Source organism: Panthera onca, chromosome X (assembly GCF_046562875.1).
Source record: "Panthera onca isolate mPanOnc1 chromosome X, mPanOnc1 haplotype 2, whole genome shotgun sequence".
In the NCBI taxonomy this organism is placed as follows: domain Eukaryota; kingdom Metazoa; phylum Chordata; class Mammalia; order Carnivora; family Felidae; genus Panthera; species Panthera onca.
Genome location: NC_138357.1, coordinates 112,734,503 through 112,753,295, shown reverse-complemented (window position 1 = coordinate 112,753,295; position 18,793 = coordinate 112,734,503). Strand labels below are relative to the sequence as shown.

The 18,793-nt window shown below is 38.1% G+C and overlaps 1 protein-coding gene across 3 annotated transcripts in view; it reads right to left on the bottom strand.

Moving 5' to 3' along the window:
• LOC145714231 (uncharacterized) overlaps positions 1–18,793 on the bottom strand; it is a 524,195-nt gene that overhangs the window by 84,809 nt on the left and 420,593 nt on the right. Inside the window, exon 4 of one of the 3 annotated variants that reach the window (XM_081793480.1) lies at positions 10,317–10,418. The exons of the other annotated variants lie outside the window; for them this stretch is intronic. The gene's annotated coding sequence lies outside the window, so the exon portion shown is untranslated. Of the gene's footprint in view, positions 1–10,316; positions 10,419–18,793 lie in introns of those variants that run through there. 3 annotated transcript variants of the gene reach the window in all.

Here is an 18,793-nt window from a genome sequence, read left to right as displayed (position 1 = left end):
GGGAATTTTTTTTTGCTAATATGCATCATTTCAAAGGAAACACTTAAAACTCTTAATTCTTTTAATTTACAAGTTTTCTTTTGGCAGTAATGTTATAGATAAGCCCACTCTGTAAACATATATCTACCATACTACTAAACCTGACAGATTTTTATAATCATAATTAGCTAAGAATGCCCTTTTTGAACTTGGGTTGATTCCAGCTATTAATTTACTCCCTGGAGAGTAAACCTGCCCAACATTCTCATTACCTGTTCTTGTGAAAAAGTAATTTACCCACTGGCACCCCCAGCACTCTTCTCTACAAGCTTTTGGCCTCTTGTCTCTCAATGATCCAAATGTGTGTCATGATAGAGGAATTTTTTTTTCTCTAATAGATGATTTTTTATTAGTCTTTTTACAATATATATATTGAGATATAATTCACATACCACACAGTTCACCCATTTAAAGTGCACAATAAATGATATTTAGTATATTCACAGAGTTGTGCATCTATCACCGCAATCAACTTTAGAACATTTTTATCACTCTAAAAAGAAATCTTGTACCCCTTAGCTATCAGCCTCAATTTCCCCATCTCTCTCAGACCTAGGCAATTACTAATCTACTCTATATATTTATGGATTTTCTGATTATTTACATTTCATACACATGGAATCATACAATATGTGGCCTTTTGTGATTGGCTTCTTTCACTCAGTATAAGTATTTTCAAGGTCCATCCATGTGGTAACATGTACAAGTACTTCATTTCTTTTTACTGCTTAATAATAATCTATGGTGTGGATATGCCATATTTTATTTAACCATTCATCAGTTGAGGGACATCTGGGTTGTTTCCACTTTTTGGCTTTTATGAATAATGCTGCTGTGAACATTTGGGTCCAAGCTTTTATGTAAGCATGTTTTCATTTCTCCTGGGTATATACCTAGGACTAGAATTGCTAAGTCATATGGTAACTCTAAGTTTAGCCATTGAAGGAATTGCCAGACTGTTTTCCTAAGTGGCTGAAACATTTTACATTTCAACCAGTGGTATATGAGAGTTCTAATTTCTTCACATCCTTGCCAACGCTTGCTATTAGCTGTCTTTTGGATTATAGCCAATCTAGCGTGTGTGAAGTGATATCTCATTGTGAATTTAATTTGTATTTCCCTGATGATTAGTGATGTTGAGCATTTTTCCTTGTGTTTATTGGCCATTTGTATACCTTCTTTGGAAAAATGTCTATTCAGATTATTTGCTCATTTTTAGATTGGGTTGTTTGTCTCTTATGATTAAGTTGCAAGATTTTCAAAATATATTCTAAGTTTTTTTATAAGATATATGATTTGCAAATTTTTTTTACCTATCTACTTGTCGCCTTTTCATTTTGTTAATAGTGTCCTTTAAAGCACAAATTATTTTAATTTTGATGATGTCTAATTGTTCTGTGTTTTTCTTTTGTTGCTTGTTTTTGATATTGTACCTTGACTAATCCAAAACCACAAATATTAATACCTGTTTTCCTCTAATAACATTATAGTTTCAGTTATTACAGTTAAATCTTTGACCAATTTTGAGTTAATTTTTATATATGGTAATGAAGTAGAGATCTAACTTCATTATTTTGCATGTGGATATCCAGTTGTCTTGCAACAGGTGTTGAAAAGACTATTGCTTCCCCTAGTGAATTATCTTGACACCCTTGACAAAAATCAGTTAACTATAAGGGTTTATTTATCAACTGTAAATTCAATTCCATTGGTCTATCAGTCTATCCTTATGCCAGTACCACATTTTGTTGGTAATTGTTGCTGCATGATAAATTTTGAAATTGGGAACGTGAGTCATTCAACTTTGTTCTTCATTTTTGAGATTGTGACTATTTCGGGTCTCTTTAATTTCCACATGAATTCTGGGATAAGCTTGTCAAATTCTGCAAAGTTGGCTGGAGTTTTGATAGGGATTGCACTGAGTCTGTAGATCACTTTGGGGAGTATTGCTATCTTAACAATGTTGAGTCTTCCAATTCATGAGCATTAAATATCTTTCCATTTGTTTAGATCTTCTTTAATTGCTTTCAACAGTATTTTGTAGTTCTCAGAGTATATGTTTTGTATTCCTTTGTTAAATTTATTACTAATTATTTTATTCTTTTTGATGCTGTTATAAATCTAATATTTTGATTTGTGAAAGTTTCACAAAAAGCTATTTCTTTGAATTTCAGGTTGAAACTTTAGAAGTAAAAAATTACTACAAACAATAGAAAAATCTCAGTTCTAGCTTACCCCTTACAAAGGGATGCTCAAGCAGAGCAATATGCTGTCACATTTAAGACATGGCACACTGTTCTAGTTGCTAAGAGTATCTCTATCAATTACTGTTTGCAAGGAAGCTTCTATTAATAGGTTGTTTAAAAAACAAACAAACAAACAAACAAAAACAACATGGGGCTCAAACTCATGACCTTGAGATCCAGAGTCTCATGCTCTAACAACTGAGCCAGGCAGGTGTCCCAAGGCAGCTTCTCTTCAGACTTAGGAAGAGATGAGGTTTGCGTTGAGCTTCTCAACTCCTCTTTCTTTAGAACCTTATCCACACTTCTCGAGAGTCTCTTAAGTCATGCCAGCTTTCTCGGTATTCCTTTGTTAACCAGTGGACACCAATGTGATCTCCTACTTAGGCTCGCTTTTGTTCACCACAATTCTGAACCCCCTACTACTCATTCTACCAGTTCCCACTTTAAGCTTTCTGTGTGATATTCTTCTTAGCATAGAAAGCAGCGTATTAGAGGGTTAATGTATTGCTTTCCAGAGGTAGTGGAAGACAATGACTAGGGGATAATAGGGGCAGGAGATGTGGCCACAAATGCAGCATCATAGGTCAAGTGATGCAGGAAGACTTCAGTGATAGATGCATTCACACACGCAGAGGGAAGATACAAGAATAAGGTCATGGAAAAATGGCCACAAATAGGAATCAAGGCAGCAATAGTCAATAGGGAAGGCTGAGATGTCATCAAGTGCAGGGGTGAGGGCAGGCTAAAAACATAAGTCTTTGAACAAAGGATAGGAGTCAGCAATGGAGCCAGACCTTGAGACACTAGCAAAAGAAATGACTATCAGGTCTAGGCTGCTTCCCTAAGTTACTAGCAGTTAAGTTCCTTTCCCTTGAGGTGCTCCTCCAAGTTCTTACAGAACCCAGGCTTCTAGTATCTGTCAGGTTTTGATATGGAAAGCCTAATCAGTAGGCAATATCTATCCCTTTCTCCATCTTTATCACTCTTTTCCTATTACTATCTCTATCTATAGCTACATTTATGTATTAATATCTATATCTATGGATAGCAATATTAAGGGATTTATTATAGGAATTTTACCCTATGGACTTATGGAAGCTGTTAAACAGCCCATGTGAAGCTGTTGCTTTTGACTCTCATGCTGGAGTGCAAACTCCCAGGGCCAACATTCAAGAAGGGAAGACAAACGTGAAGGAGGAGAAACAAAGATAAATTAGAACCTGTAAGGCTGAGATGAAACCTACACAGATGAACTGGAACCATGTTGGTCTCTCACCATGACCTTTAAGCCTCCATCTTTGATGATGGGGGTGGGTTGCTTACTCCCATCTCAAGCTAAATCTCAAAGCTAAATACTCAACTGTCCCAGGAGTTGGAAAAGCCATACAAGTCAGGAGCTAGAGAATCTGTGAGCTCAGCTACTGCCTCACATCAACAGGGTGAGGCAGATAAGAGAGAACCTGTGTGGGAGTGGCTGGGTGGCTCAGTTGGTTAAGCATCCAACTTAGGCTCAGGTAATGATCTTATAGTTCATGAGTTCAAGCCCACATCAGGATCTCTGCTTTCAGTGCAGAACCACTTTGGATCCTCTGTCTCCCTCTCTCTCTGCTCCTCCTCCACTCTCTCTCTCAAAAATCATGAAACATTAAAAAGAGAGAGAGAGAACCTGTGTGACCTGCAACAACACCTTGCACACTATACTGATCTTTCAGGATAAGAAGATGGGTCTGCTTCATTTGTATTTTCCTAATCTGATATAAAATGTCTCTTGTGGCCCACCCTAATGCAGAACCACACAGGGAAGGAAATTCTGGAGAGATGTAGTTCCAGCCTAGCTAAGTTGACACTGAACAAATCTACAATTCTTGTCAACACAGATGATTTTCTCAGTGAAGAACTCCTCCTCATTCTTCCAGGAGCATTTGATGTCCCATCTTCAGAAAAGAACCCTCATTCTGTGGAGCTCATGTTCCTGGTACATGAGTAGGAACTGCCTCAAGGCCTTTTGGGGTGAGAATTGTGGTAGCTGGGATCTTAACTAAAGATGTAAGAAGCATTTTGCACTTAATGAGCTACCTTGAAAGACTGAAGAAATATAGCTAAAAGGATGGATTTTTTCAGCCAAATGATATCAAACAGGTATATAACTCATAAAGCTAGACCTTTATGTTCTCATGGATTATGGTACAGTCTCACATGCATTTTAACCACAAGCTGTCCTGTGACATTTGCTCTTAAATAATGGGGAATGAAGCAGGTGAAGAGGGAGAAGGGGTTGCTTGATATTTATAACTGGTCTTATTTAATGGATGTGACCATAGCTCTCTAAATAGGACTAAGAGTGTCTTGTTGAAGAACAAACAGATGTAGAGTGGAGACACTTCCCACACATTACGTTAGACAAATGAATTTCCTTCCTTCAGGCATTGATTTCAGATATCTTTACACTGTAAAAATAAATGCATCCAGAATCATGCATTTAATTTTCTTTATTGTTTTGTTTGTTGTCATCATTAATGAATGAAGGTAGAAAATCACAACAAAAAGAAAAAAAAAACTACTGGTTTTGGATGGTTATATACAACCAGTTTAAACTTTGAAGGGATTCTAAGAATGAAAAGATTTATAGGTTAACTTTATAAATTGTCAGTTGTCCTGGGCCAAACATGACTTATGTGTACTGTAAAGGTTTCAGTTTATTTCTTGTTCTGTCTTAAGATTACATTTTCCTTCTAGTAAATATGACATCCTCCCTCCATACACATAAATATATCCCCATCCCCAGTAATTTTAAAAAATAAAAGCAGAGTTTTGCCTTGTTTGGATACTGGTAAATTTTATATGCTTATTTTCAATAAATGATCTGTATAGGTTTTTCCAGTAAACTACAAACCAAACATATTTTGTTTTCTTCAATAGGGAAAAATCTCTTCTTAAACACAACTGAACAAGATCATGATTTATTTATCTAAATTAAAAAAATACATTCTTCACCAAAATCTATAACTTGCATCTTTCTGTGGAGTAAGTAGTTATGATAACTGAATACCTGTATTTTTTCTTTACTTCTTTGCTACATAATTCTCCTTGTTAGGAACCTTTTTGGAACCAGAATGTTCTATATTCTTAATGACTTAGAGAGCCAGAATTATCCCTCTAGTTTCATCCCTGTTGAAATACCATTAGAAAACAACGGTCTGTTGTTACATTTCCACTGCAAATTGCACACCTGATATTTCAGGACATTTAAAAATTAAATGAACAGCATGACTCTCAAATAACTATAAAACAATTTGACGTCAATTGACAAAGGCCTATACTTTAGATTCAACAGCTTCCAATCTAAGAGAAAAAGGTGCCAATAGCCATCAAAGAATTAGGTGGAGAAAGATACAACTGAAATTACTGTGGTTTGGGAAAAGACAGGCAATAAGAGTACAGGCCTTCCCTAAAAGTCTCTCATAATTGGGAACTGGGAATATTTTACACAGTGATTGGGATGGTTGTCCCATGCTCATGAAATGTGTCATATTTTAGTAGCCTCACCCAATACCACTTTTGATCCAATTTTGGGGGAGGGGTGTTTGTTTTATTTTGTTTTGTTTTGCAAATCCAGTGTCTGATGAGAAATAGACATGGTTCTTATCTTTAGAAAATACATAGTCTAAAAACTGGGTTAATGGACAGTCAAGGATAGTTAGAATCAGCAAACAAGTCATTAGCCTTTCTAAACTGATGCTAAATTCATACTGACTTTCCTCTATTATTCCCTCCAGGCCTGTGTATTTTCACTCTCCATTGTAAAAAATACTTCTGATTTCATTTTCTTTAGGCCTGAAATAAATGAGCCTTGGCTGGTTTGTGGGTTTTTCCCCAAGAGCAAAACTTTACTTGTCTATATTACAGTCTTGGATAATCCAAATTATGTCTGTAGGTATGAGATTTCTCATCAGGAAAATGGGGATGGTCTTTGCTTGGACTGTTTCTTTGTATTCTGATGGCCTTGTAAAGAAGAAAGTATTTTCCACATTCAGAGCATAATGGGTAGCTAAGATGTTATAATGTGAGGCTGCATGTGGATGACAAGGCCATTGGGAGTCAGGAACATCTCATGATGAACAAATCTTTGGCCATGGTTTTCTCTAGGTTGATGGTTCTCAACCCTAGCTGCATATTGGGGAACTGCAAAAATTACTAATGCCTGAGTCCTACCATCAATGACTCTGATGTCATTGGTCTAGGGTGTGGCAAGGGCATCAGGATTTCTAAAAAACTCTCAGATGATTCTAATGTGTAGCCAAGGTCAAGAAATAATCGCAGAGTAAGGATTTTTAGATGACTGGTTCCTGCCTACACCTTGTGCTGCTTGTCTGGCATAAATGTAGACATGGAGAGATATCCTCCCAAGGCTTTGTTGGACTCAGCCATAGATCCACAGATGAATCACTGGGATAGGATCTGAAAATTTGCACATGAGTCCTGGATGTGTCATCTTTAAGCTGGGTGATTTGGGAAATTCATAACTTTGCCAATGATAATAACAATAAGAGAGCTAGTATTTATTGTGCAATGACTATGGACTAGTAATTAGACATTGTAAACATGTCTAGTCCCCAGTAACAACCCAAAGTGTGCATTATTATCCCATTTTACAGCAGAAGAAACTAAGGCTTAACCATATTCAGTGACTTACTCTCATTTTTCCTTATTTGCAAAGTGGATATAACAATAACCTGTCATACGTAATGATCAGATGAAATAATATACATGGAAGTTCTTTGTAAACTAAATCATTGTACAGAAATTCAGCAGACATATAGGGATATGGATAAAACATGAGATTTAGCTTCAGATGGATATGGGCTTCTATCCCAGTTCTCTCCCTTTAATAGCATTGCAACCTTAAGCAGTTTACTTAGCATCCTTTTGACTGTGTTTTTAAAACCGTACAATGGAGATAATAATACTTCTGTAGGATTGTTGCAGATTACAGATAATTTACTTAAAGAGCAATGCATAGTACCTGGCACTTCAGCTCAATAAAAGCAGCTATTGTTATTTCCAACTGTTTACACCTCTGTAAGATCAGGTGGTTCTTGTTCCCAAACCTAAGATTAATAGTTATTGAATCTGGAACTCATTTTTGTTTTTGTTGTTTGTATTATTGGAATTCTATTTTTTCTATACTCCATTCTGAAATCATTAGGGTTGGGCTTTTGTCTTTGTATATACTCTACCTAAAAACCTGGTCTATCTCTACAGTTAAACAGAGCCTACCGTTTGGTCAATGACTTATTAGTAAGAGAGGACTGATGGTGCATCTCTACCTTCATTGTGGCAGGGCCTGAGAAGTCAGTGCACCTTGGCCATAATCCTCATTGCTTTGGTCAGAGTATCCGCTAGGAGCTTCAGGATTTACATAGAAATTTTCAGACACAAAGTCTCAGCTCCATTCTGCGTGGGAGGATTCAAATTATGTCTAATAGTTATTACAAGGAAATCTGAGCCCTTTCCCCACTTCTGGCTTTAAAAAATGAAATAAACTTTTAAACTGTTTCAACTAATTGAGACAAATTACTTCACCAAAAACATTAAAAAGTTCTAGAAGCCAAAAGGTCAACACTGTAAACTATCCAGTGGATAAGCAACTGTCCCCTCATGTTGCTATGGGGTGAGGACTCATACACTTCTGCATGATTATTTAAATATTTTCTAACATATACATTAAACAAGAAGAACAAGGAGCATGATGTGTACCTACTCCTGCTTAAAGAACCACCATGAGATTCTGTTCCTAGCAAAGTGTGACATGACATTTTACACAACTCATATGCTCCTTTGGTTCCATTTCATCATCCAGTATCTCTATACTTACTATAAATGCAACATGTAAAGGATATAGATGCCATGTACAATGTAATCCTTCTCAAGAAGTATGTAATTTATTCAGAAAGACAAGATTTCACATAGAATACAATTCAAAATAGGTACATAATTAAATGATTGCTTGTTTAGTACTAATGAGGTAGAAGTGCTGTTTGAATTTTTATGAATGTGACATCAATATGGGACAGGATGACTTGAGAAGTCTGTGTGGAGATGACAAAATGTGAGATGGATCTTGAAAGAATGGAAACATTTTGGTAACAAGGACAAAACATTCTAGATGACAGGAATTCTATGTATACTACAATAACTATACGACTACTTAGTGTTCCAAGTAAGTATTTGCTCACTCTTGCTCTTTCTCCTTCCCTCCAACCTTCTCTTATTCTCCTCTCTTTTTTCCCCTCTCACAGGACAAGACCAGTTACTAAGCCAAATAAAACTCTGAAGAGAATCAAAACATTGTTAACTATTGCTTCTAAAGGGGTCTGCCCTACTCTGCAGAGATACACTGGCCTTCTAGCAGGTATCTGCCTTCCTCACAAAGATATTTATAACAAAGCAGAGGATAGATAGCTACCATGCTAGGGGTCATGTTACTGTCTATCATAAAACTACTTACCTTGAAGTCTATCATAAAACTACTCATGATGTAGGGTCTCTTAATACTGTACCTTCATATCTTGGTTGTTCCTTGTTTCCTTGTAGGTCAGATAATATGCTAGTTACTGTGCTCTTCTAAGTACTCAGACCACACCTTTAAATGTTCTTACATCAACAGCATGGAAGCTTGTATAGTGACCATTGGCCTCTGCCCTGTGTTCCATTCTGGCCTTGTGCAATCAGTGTAGTCCACTAAATGCATGCAAGCTGTTCCAGCTTGGCGTAAGCACATTGCCTATAACTCTGGCTTTGCTTCTGTGTCCAGAGAACACACACTCTCCCTTTTTACTACATTGACTTCTCTAATCTCTAGTTGTGTCTATTTTCTTGGTCATTCACTTTTCACTCAAAATTGTACCCATGGCTTTTCTGCTACCTCCATACTGGCCATTCTCAAGTTTGGGTCTCCATCCCAAATCTCTTCCTAGTTCCAGATTGTAGAGATGACTGTTGGCTTTATATCTCTATCTATATTCAATTCAACATCAACCTATCCAAATTTATAGTCTTCCCCTCTCCCAAATTTGTTATTCCTTTCATTTACTTTCTCAATCCATACTACCACCATCTGCTTGATTATCTGTATTAAAATTTATTGTGGCTATGAGTGACAGCAACCCAAAGGAATGGAGGCTTAGATAAAACAGAAGTTTATTTTTCTTGCATGTAAATGAGAGTACTTCAGGGCTGAATTGATTCCATTAAGGATTCAGCCTAGAAGTTTTACATACTACTTTCATTTACAGCCACTGGTCAGAACTTGGTTACTTGGCTATAAAAAACTCCTGGGAGTGGTATTAAGCCTACTTCTCCTTAAACTTACCCTATGCTCCAGTCATAGAAAATATGCACTTTCTGGAAGACATGACATTCTGCCCTGTCCATTACCTTTTCCATGTGGTTCCTTTTGCCTAGAATATTCTTCTTTCCTTGTCTTAACAAATAAACACCTACTTCCCTGACCAGTCCCAGTGCAGACTTCACCTGCTTTGTAAGGTCTACTGACTCTCCCAGGCTAGACTGCCTGGCCTCATAGCACCTGCGCCAACCTCCATACAAGCACATTGTCTTGGAATTGTAGGCTTACATTTCTAGAATGTGAGCTCCAAGGCGATGCCTTACTTATATTTGAATCCTTACCCTCCAAGAACAGTGCCTGGGGTTCAATGGATGTTTACTGAATAAGTGAATAAAAAAACCAAATACCAAACTCATTAGGACTGTGTGCCGAGTACATAGACTTTGAATGAAGGCTTGAGGAGCTTTCCTATATATGAAGTGAATAAACAGTATATAGACTCAAAGACAGTTTTTGGAGTTTGATCCTTTTGAATTGCTTTCTGAAACTTAACTGTGCTATGGACAGTTGATACAATTATATAAGTGACTTCTCAATATGGAGTGTTATTATAACATGCTCAAAACTCAGCATAAGGAATGCAGCACAAAAAAGAATAAAAAATGTAATTCTTACCTTGAAGTCTATTGATAAACATCCTGGACAGGAGTCAGACAAGCTCCCTCTTGGTACTGGGTCAGCAACTAGCTTGGACAGGTCAATTAACTTTTCTGGGTTTCAGTTGCCTGCAAATGAGAGATTTGAAAAAAGATGATGTCTAAGTTCTCCTTAAGCTCAAACATATTATAATTATATAAAGCCATGGTCTGAAAAGAAGGTTGATGTGTTTTGCATTACAGAGCATTGTCTGCCCTCGGTATTTTATTCTGACTTGGGAACATAAACTCTGGATCTCTTAAAAGAAAGATTATGAATGCAGGGGAGTAATGTTCAGGTAAAGATGGTCTTAAAACAGGAGAGCAACAGAGTGGAGGTGGAAAATGAGGTTTGTGACCCAGCCACTCTTTTATCCCTCTAGCCTCACACTGTCCTATTTATTTTTTAGGGCAAGAGATAAAAAGTAGGTTGGACAGCAAGGGGGATGGGCAAAGGGGCATCCTGCAGTTGCAGTTTCCTTTCATGTTCCCCTTAAACCTGGTGACAGGGTGTAGGAAAAGCTAATTGAGGTGGGATAACTTCTGATGTGCCTGAGGGTCCTAAATCCTTTCATCTCCCCTTTCCTTATGAACCTTTCAAGTATGCATAATGACAAACACCAAGACTGCAATCCTGACAGGAGTGAGCTGAGAATTTTCAGCTAAAATATATGTACTTTCTAGACTCTGGGGCCTAGGGGGTTTTATGAAGGGAGACTGAGGATGTTGGCTGCCTCTCTCTCTTCCAGATGAAAAGGCACCTGCCTTTGGAATTTCTGTGTTGCTGACTTGACAGATATGAAGGTGGAAATACCTGTGATTGAGAAAACAAATGGAGAAGCTGATTTCTCCTAAAAGAGATGGGAACTGAACTCTCTGAGGAATGCACTGTGACGTGGGAGTGTCTGAACCAGTCCCCAGAAGGTTCTAACAGGATTCCCTCCTTCAATAATGTTTTTAAGCCCTGAGGCTCTGTCATACAAGGCTATGTTCTGCTAACTGAGTGTGCTCCTGAGGTGGTTAACAAATAGCTCTGTTCTTTGCTCTTAGCAGGCAGGAGTTTTTAGTTCAGCACTTACCCCTTAGCCTCTCTCCAGAATGTTTGGATTCTTGGTTTTGTTTTGTTTTGTTTGTTTCTGATAGTTTAGGTGGTAGATGAATGGGGTAGTCCTTGAAAAAGACCTCCCAAGCTTCCAGTTTCCTTATGAAGTTGGGGAACTTGTCCATTGTTAAGAGGAGCCATTAGCTCTACCAAATAAGTAGCTATGTCCTTTGTAATGGTCTTTACTGTAGATAATTACCCCTGACCTCCTCACTCCAGACTGTATCAATGCCATATTGTTTGCAAGGTCTTTCTCAAGCCCTAATTTCCTTGCACATGGCACTTGGACAAATGCTGTAGTAAGTAGCAGGGCCAGTGGATATATTCTCACCCTCCCCAGTACCAGTTCTCTCTATGCGGCTCCCAAGAAGGGTGAGTTACCTTCCAAATGCCCTTTATGTTCACCTGGTCATTTTCCCTCTAAGTTTTACATTTTGCTTGATTTATGTATTTATGTATGTATTTATTTATTTATTGGATGGTTACTAAATTTCACATGGCACGAAATGAAAATGGTGTAAGAGTATTTGGTTAAAAGTTTCTCTCTTACTCTTGTCCCGCAGCCTACCTGTTCTCCCCTTTAGATGCAACTAATGTTATTAGGTTTTCTGAATCCTTCTAAAGATATTCAATACTTATACAAGCAACTATGTATACAGGCTATTTTTATTTCTTTTTTTAAATGTGTATTTATTTTTGAGAGGGGGGAAGGACGGGTACAGAAGAGCCAAAGTGGGTTCTGTGCCGACACCAGAAAGCCTGATGTGGGGCTTGAACTCATGGACTGTGAGATCATGACCTGAGCTGAAGTCAGATGCTTAATGAACTGTGAGCCACCCAGGTGACGCTATTTTTATGTCTTTATAAACCCGAATGGTAGAATGCTATCCACAGTTGGCTCCTTCTTTGACTGGCTTAAGAGCTTTTTCCATCATTAGTCCATATACACATACCTCATTCTTTTTTTTTATGGCTCCACAGTATGACATGGCATGGATGGGACATAATGTATTTAAAAAAACACTGCTACAGCAAATAGTATTATTGCAGTTTCCTCATGCCCTGCTAGGGTAAGTTATGTGGTATCTGTCTCCTTCCAGGGGCACTAAGTTTGGTGCTAAACTTCACCATAGCCTGAAGCATGCACAGCCCCTCATCTCTCTGCCATGAGACCCTTAATACCTAGAATTGTTTTCTTTGCTCAGTGAGAAAACTGGATTTCTGACCTCTCAACCTAGACTATTTTATTAGCAATACTACTTTCATATAGTTTCTATTATTATGCTCTAGACTTGGGAAAAATTTGTTTCACCATTTCCAGGCCACTTAAGACTGCAACATGTCACTAGGATGTCATAGCAGATAATGGCCATGTTACCCTATCCCCTAGTGTTATACACATATGTCATCAGGCGACTCTACTATAGCCAGACACATGTCACAGGTTACAGACAAATCACTGGAGCCCCCAGATTTGTTCTAGTAGTTGAAAAATGACATTCTTTAAATATAACAATCTTTATATTGAAATGTGTTTATTAGTTCCTTTACACAATTTAGCAATATATACAGGGCCCAGACTGAGCTTCCTGGTATAGGAATCATCTTCCTTATTCATCTTGTTTCCCTCAGGGCCTACCACAGTGCCTGGCATCTAGTAAGTATTTACCATACACTAAAGTATTTGGGTATTTGGAAAAAATATTATGAAAGATAAATCATGTTGAGTTTTACACAAGGTCCTTGAATATTTTGGGATTTGATCAGAGAAGCAAAACCTTAAGCAATTACGTAAAAAGAAAAGATTTATTATAGGAATTTGACCTCATACAATCAAAGAAGTGGATTAAATAGTTTTTGTGTGGCTGTTACTTCTGCACCAGGCCCTGGATCTGAAGTCAGCAGGATAGGCAGTTGGAGAGAAAAGATGGATTCAAGGACAAGCTAGAACTTGTATGAGTCTAAGTGCCCCCAAGGCTCCAGTTCAGTGGTGCAGTGACAATGGAGAACCTGGCACCCTTCATTACAAAGCTAAACATGGATTTGACACAGTAGTCAGAGAAGCTGAAGATATAGTTGGAGCTCTACAGAACTGATTGCCACCTCAGAAGGCGCATGTATTGGCATAGGAGTTGGAGAAGCTGTAGAGGGTCTGGCAGGAATTAGAGCAGCTGTGGGTCCAGCTGCTGCCCCATACCAACAGGGTGAGCTAGCACATCACCAACAGCATGTGGGAATTACAACAGCATCAGTAATCCTGCACTGTCCTTCCAGGTATAAAAAAAGAACATGGATTTTGCTTCACTTCCACCACTCAGATCTTACCCAAAATGTCTCCTGTGGCCCATGTTAACCAAAAACTATGCAGAGAAGGTAATTCTAGGATATGTAGTTGCAGGTTAGCTAAGTTGACAGTACAAATCTACCACAGATCCATCGGTAGTTTTTATTATCTTCTGATATTACCACAAATCATATTCTCTAAAAAGGAACATTCACATACTATAAACTAGCTTCCCAATTTAATCTTCAATATCTATGGAGAGGCAATGAAGAATGCTATATCTTCCTACTGCTCCCTAAAGATAGTATTTTTATCCTCATGGGAAATTCATGATTTTACTGGGAATACAATAAACACTCTGAAAGAATCTACTTTGCAAAAGCAAAGGTATTAATCTCCAGAATATATCATAGAGAGCAGTATAGGCAGGAAAAAAAGACAATCATGTTTTTTCAGTAGCTAATTCTTATTAGGTATTTTTCTCAGCCCACTCAAGGTTAAAACAATGTGCATTTGAGCCCCTTTTCTCCCTTTCTTAATTTTTATTTTATTCTTAAATTTTCTAAAATCAGCAAAACATCCTAAGAGTAGATTTCAGAGAATCTATTTATGCTTTAAAGTTGAGATATTTTCAGGCCATTCCAAAGTTGTTCAGTTCTACTTACATGCTGTGGGAGATTGAACAATTAGTCCCAATTACTCACTCCTTGTATCACATCTTTGCTTTGTGCCTTTGGAGTTCCTCTGATTATAGGGACAAAGTGTATTTCCTCACTGCTTGACTTAAGTGACTTGCTTTGGCCAATGGCATGTTGGCAGAAACCACAGTGGCCAGTTCTGAGCCTCATCCTTGAGTGACCTTGAATCTCTTACTTGTCCTCTTATAATTCTTCCATCCCATGAAAATAGCTTGTCGGGGGGGGGGGGGTAGAACCGCTCAGATTGGTCCCCAAAAAGAGTGAACATGAAGTGGAGCTGATCTAGGTGACCCAAAGATTTGTAAAAACAAAGGAATGCTGTTTGAAGCCCATGAGTTTTTGGGTGGTCTGTTACAAAGCATTTTAAAAAATTGTTTTTTAATGTTTATTTATTTTTTAGAGAGATAGAGACAGAGCATCTCTGCCCAGGGGAGGGGCAGAGAGAGAGGGAGACCCAGAATCTGAAGCCGGCTCCAGGCTCTGAGCTGTCAGCCAAAGCCTGATGCAGGGCTCAAACCCATGAGCCATGAGATCATGACCTGAGCTGGCTGGACACTTAACAGACTGAGCCATGCAGGCACCACTGTTACATAGCATTTTTATGGAAGTACTTGTTCTAGTTATCTTTTACTTTGTAATCCCCACTATTACTATAAAACAAAACAAAATTTAGTGGCTTGCAACAGCAACAACCATTTATTTGCTCATAGATTAGCAATTTGGGCAGAGCTCTGCAGGGAAGACTCATCTCTCCTCCATATGGAGCAGCTTGAATGGGGCTGGAACACCCACTTCCAAGAGACTTACTCACATGACTGGCAAGTTAGTACTGGCTGCCAGCTGCAGCTCATTAGGGTCTTTCCACATGTACCTCTCCTTAGGTCTGCCAGCTTCCTCACACATGGTGGCTACATTCCAAGAATGAGCATCTCAAGAAACAGAAAGTAAAAGCTGTGAGTTTTTAATGCCTAATCCAGAAATTGGCCCAAGCTATCAAGCATTCCCAGAGCCTATATTCAATGATAGGGGATTTAGACTTTGCTTCTTGAGAAGTATCAAAAAGCTTCAATATTAGTTGGAGCTCTCATGAATGGAATCAGTGCTCTTATTTAAAAAAAACACCCCACAGAATTCCCTAGCCCCTTCCACCAGGTTAGAACATGTCAAGAAGTCAGCAGTTTGCAAGCTGGAAGAAGGTCTTAACCATGTTCTAAAATTGCCATAATACATAACTTATATAGATTCCTTTAGACATAAACCCTTCAACCAACAATGGAAAACACATCTTTGAGGGTAAGAAATGAAAAGGATGAAATAAGGAAAACACAGAAAAGGTATGTGAGAAATATTACCTATCTTATACCTTTTTTTCTTAGAAGTTTCCCAGTTTTGAATCTAGCAACAGAGCAAAAGAAGAGACCAGTATTTAAGTGGCCCTCTTGACAATTAGAAACATTAAAAGAATTATGGACTCAAGGAGTTACAGTAGGAATTTGAGAAAACTCCTACTTGAGTAGCCCAAATTGAGAAATTTGGGCTACTGTGAAGTTATGGATAGAAAAAGAACTTTAATCACGTGATTTGACTCTGTCTTTATTCTGCACTGCTTTAGTGTGACCTCGGGAACATTACTTAACCTCTGGGTCTCAGGTCTTTCATCGGTAAAATCAAGTGAACAGGGTGGTATTTGAGATTTCTTCCTGTTCTGACAGTTTATCATTGTCATTTTCTTTATGATTCTGACATCCAGATGATGACCTAAACTTTCTATATTTAACTCCTCAGAATCTATTTTTGCTATATGTCCTCAATAATGAATGGCATTCCTTAATAAAACCAAACCTTACAAGGTCGGCACAATAATGAGCTTCAGAATAATGATGGCTGGGCTGAGTGGGGCAGTCACATTCGTGGCTGAGCACTTACTTCTCCCTACAACTGAAATAAAATGAAAATATTTATTCTTCCTCCACTTCAGCATAGAAGAGGCAGACTAATACTTTCAAAGAGAAGTTTACTAAAAAGTAGGGAAACAAAATAGAAATAATTGCCCCCCAAATAAAAGTAATGTAACAATATCCATTTCTAAATAGAGGAAACAAGCAATAAAGAGTTTTCCTGAGCTTTAAATTATTTTTTAAATTTACATCCAAGTTAGTTAACATATAGTGTAATAATGATTTCAGGAATAGAATTTAGTGATTCATCACTTACTTATAACATGCAGTACTCATCCCAACAAGTGCCCTCCTTAATGCCCCTTAGCTCATCTTCCACCGAACACCCCTCCAACAACCCTCAATTTGTTCTCTGTATTTAAGAGCCTCTTATGGTTTGTCTCCCTCTCTGTTTTGATCTTATTTTTGTTTCCCTCTGCTTATGTTCATCTGTTTTGTATCTTAAATTCCACATATGAGTGAAATCATATGGTATTTGTCTTTCTCTGACTGAATTATTTCACTTAGCATAGTGACCTCCTTTCCCTATGGATTAAATCTGATAAGACCTGGGTTCAAATCCCAGCTCTGCCATTTATATCTTTAACCTGGGCTAAATTACCTTAGCATATTAAGCCTTAATTTATTCATCTCTAAAATGAGGATAATCATACCTGCTATGGACTGAATGTTTGTATCCCCCAAAATTCATATGTTGAAATCCTAACCCCCAAGGTAATGCTATTTGGAGGGAGGGCCTTTGGGAATTATTTAACTCGTGAGGGCAGAGCTCTCATGAATAGAATTAGTACTCTTATAAAAGAGACCCCCACAAAGCTCACTAGACTCTTCCACCATGTGAGGACATAGCAAGAAATTGACAGTCTGCAATTCAAAAGAGGGCCTTCACTAGAATCTGACTATGCTGACACTTCTGACCTCTAGAACTGTGAGAAAAAAATTCTACTGTTTATAAGTCATCCAGTCTGTGATATTTTGTTATAGAAGCTCAAACTGACTAAGCAATATCTATTGCTCACAACCGTTAATATTAGATTAGATAATATAGGCAAAGCAACAGGCTCATAGGTTGACTTGGCTTGGGGTCCATGAAAAGCAGACCCAAATTAAAGTATTCCAGTGCATGTGGTTTTTTGGGGAAGTACAGGGAATATAGCAAGGGAAGTAGGGGCATGAAGGAAGAAAAGGTGGCCAATAAAGAGCATGATTTTTAAGACACATACCAGAGGGGGTGACTAAATCACACTGGGGAAGTTCTAGGAAGTGGTATAAAACACATGCTTCAGATAACCCTGCTCAGGAATCAAGGAGGCTGGGATATTTATGCACCCACTTCTGTCAGTTATTGGTTGAGAGCTGCTCCTGGAATTGAGAATTCCCCAGCACTTATGGCTTGCTGTGAAAAAGTAGAGTGGTGCTCTGGAGAAAGCCCTCAGGCAGAAATAAAAATAGTGGCAGGTGTAAGTTGTCTAGAGCACATTGATATGTAAGGTTCAGTGAGAATGAGTAGTTTGTGGATAGCATCTGCTGCAAAAGTACTCACCAAATGTTCATTCCTCCTTTTCCCCCAGTTCCTAACTCAAATTGATAGCACCAAGCTCAATTTCCTTTCCTCTAGATTCTTAATTTTATTTTATTATTAGAGAGGCATTTCTGATTCACAACTTAAAACACAACAGTGACTAACACCAATGCATTGAAGTTAGGTATAAAAGCTGCCATCATGGACTCCTTTTCCCTCTTCCCACTTCCTCAGCCCCAGCGCCATAAGCTAGAGACAGCTGAACTTCCATCTGAAGACTGATACCTATAACTTCCCAAAGAGCATTGTTAAGGGAGAGTCCTAATAAATGTCATTAACCAAGCCCAAGTGTTCCATTTTCAATACCAAGAACTGTGGAGTCCACCATGCTTCTCATATGGTCCACTTTATCACCCAGATGCAAATCTCTCTACCCTTTAATTCTCATTTATACTTCTTTAGGTATATTTGTCCTGCTCTTCCTTTGCTGCTCTAGTTGCAACCCTTCCTTCCAAATCATTTAGCTGTATCCTTTGGAGGCACCCAGTAGCCTCTAATTTATCACCTCCTTGCTTTACTAGAAACTTCATTCTTCTTGTCCTATAATTGGGAACACTGTAGTATTTCATTTCTGAATCTCTCCCCAAAATCCTCTAAGCCTCAACTGCATCATCACTGAACTTACCACGAAACCATGTAGATTGGCACGGCTCTTAATTTCTGGTTTTCAACATTAAAATATGAAGGGAAATAAATGCAAAATTAAACTATTGGGACTCTACCAAAATAAAAAGATTTGCGTAGTGAAGGAAACCATCAACAAAACAAAAAGACAACCCACAAAATGGGAGAAGATATTTGCAAATGACATATCCAATAAAGGGGTAGTATCCAATACTCA